This window comes from Sinocyclocheilus anshuiensis, unplaced genomic scaffold (assembly GCF_001515605.1).
Source record: "Sinocyclocheilus anshuiensis isolate Anshui unplaced genomic scaffold, SAMN03320099.WGS_v1.1 scaffold229, whole genome shotgun sequence".
NCBI classification, from domain to species: domain Eukaryota; kingdom Metazoa; phylum Chordata; class Actinopteri; order Cypriniformes; family Cyprinidae; genus Sinocyclocheilus; species Sinocyclocheilus anshuiensis.
This window is the reverse complement of record NW_015537957.1, coordinates 938094-940829: the sequence shown is the minus strand read 5'-3', so window position 1 is coordinate 940829 and position 2736 is coordinate 938094.

The following is a 2736-nucleotide window of genomic DNA, read 5'->3' as shown; positions in this document are numbered from 1 at the left end:
TGTAACTTCAGTGAATCTTGGGACATCTGGAAAAAACAAGTAACAAGACTGCATAATGAAATTGCCAAAGCAGTATTTTGTTTTGGTGCGCCCTTATTCTCCTGCAAACTTTATAGGCGAGATCATTGAGAATTATTTTTAATAAGCTAAATAAATTATTTAACTCAAAGTGTTATTTGGAGAATTTACAATCTGATTTCCCATCACATTACAGCACAGAGACCATGCTTCTATTCAACTAAATAATGAGTAAGGTAAAATATCAGTGCTGATTTGACTGATATTTAGTGCTGTACTCTCAATCACAATATACTCTTAGACAAACTGGAAAACTGGGTTTGTCTCTTTTGGCCATATCTAGAAGGCAAGGAATTCTGTGTGAACACAGGTGACTTTAAATGGACCGCAATGACATGGTGTCCCCCAAGGTTCAATCCTCCTATTCAGTCTGTATATACATCCATTAAGCTAAATAATGTGGAACAACCTAGCTCTATCTGCAAGGGCAGCAGATCAGATATGAATACATTTAGAATTTATTTTAAAGTGCTGTCGTTAAAACCTTAATACACTGAAATGTTAATGGGATAAAATACTTCCTAACTCAGTAGAGCTGAGACAGCTAGATATTGTCATGTTTATGTTCTGTTTTGGTTCTGTTTCTGTGTTCACGGTTTCTTGATTTCCTTTGTTAATCTGTTTCTGCATTTTTATCACATAATAAGGCAGAATAGTTTCTGTACATATATATATATATATATATATATATATATACACACACACACGTTTTTTAAATTGATGTCCCTGTTACACTTACTGTTGTCACATTTCCCTAGTTAAACAATACATAAAAAAGGCCAAATACAAGTATATTTTATATTTTTACACTATGTAATATTCTGTTTATGAAAACCAATAAATCTCATCAAGTTAATGTTTTTACGTATTTTTACATTTATTCCAAAATAATAACAAACGGCAGTAACATATTTTATTTAACTGATGTTCAGCTGTTCTTTTTAACTTTACCAGCGGGTGTCGCTGTTGGACAGAGTTACTTTCTAAAAACTAGTAACTTTTACACTTTTTAATGTCACATTTTGTAATACTTGCGTTGTTGGCACATTTTGCTGCAACTTGTGTGGCAGTTCAATTAAGTATATAATTTTTGTAATAACTACAAAAATGAGAATGGGCAAATGTGGGATCACAGAGAAATTAAATGTTTTTTTTTTAATTGCAATTTTAATAACCACGGTTTTACTACAAATAGCATGCTTAAACTATGCTGAGTGTAGCAAAATGTTTTAACAGTAATAACCTTTTTATTTGTTACAAAACCATGTGTAATTTTCGTAAGTTTTGTTGCAAACAATTTTTACTGTTATTTTATAATGAAAAACAGCAGTAATATATTTATAATATTTATAGAAAGCATTAATTGTTAGAAAAGATCATTTATGTCATGTACTGTAAATGCTCTACAAGTTGAGGCATTAATTGTAACATTAGTATATACACCAAATATTTTGACCATACTTTCTTCTTTCACAGCAGGAAAACATTTTTTAAGAGACACCAGGACTGCAGCTGTCTGGTTTGGCAACAGAAATTGAAATTGATTTTTTTTTATTTTTTTTTTTTATAAATAATTGATGATGCATACTACATACCAACAAGCAGATGAGCACCAAATTAAATCCCTACACAAAGCTGCTTGGGCAGAAAGTTCTCCAGCCGAGATGTTCACTTTTGTATTTGGAGAAAAAAAAAAAGATTATGAGGTGTTCTGCACAGAAATGGTTGATAAAACAAAGTACAACATCTTTGCCAGATTTGAGGACGAATGAGTCATCCTTCAGGATGATAAATAAAAAAATCAATCAATGATGAAAAGTAATAAAAAAATCAATAAAAACTTAGGTGTCTCAATCAAAATGGTCTGATGATTATATATACACACACACATACATACATACATACATACATACATATGGTCACACTTTAGTTTTGGGTCCAATTCTCACTATTAACTAACTATTGACTTTTGCCTCAATAGACTGTTAATAATTACTGTTCAGGTATTGGGTAAGAATATATGGTCACGCATAATAAGGCATTAGTATGTGCTTTATGAGTAGCCTACTAATAAACAGCTAATATAGTAATATGCAAACAACTAGTTAATAACTAAAGTTTTACATTAAATAAATAGGCTAAATAAATGTTTGTGTGTGTGTGTGTGCGCGCGTGTGTGCGTATATACAGTAGGCTAGGCTATTGGCTAGCGGCAGCTGGCACTCCTTATGTGTGTGTGTGTGTTCTTTATGGGAAAATCCTTATGCAATTTAGCTTATTAGGGTTCATATTCTGGTCGCATCTGCTTTTTTATAAAAATAAAATAAAACAGTGTAGTTTACAGCAGAAATGGCGACATACGATCGTGACTCCTGGCACGAACTCTGGCAACTGATACATACAAACGTATAATAATACAAAATAATACAATTGTGGGAACTTTGCATCATCATTAAAAAAAAAAAAAAAAACACCACCGCACGCCACTGAGAACAGTGTAGTTTTTACCGAGCAAACATTCCGGTATTAATGTTGATTGGTGTTTATCTCGTGTGTTTCTCCTGCCTGTTCCTTCATGTGGATTTATTTTCAAAAGACACCAGTGTTGGAGAAAGTTACTTTTAAAAGTAATGCATTACAATATTGCGTTACTCCATA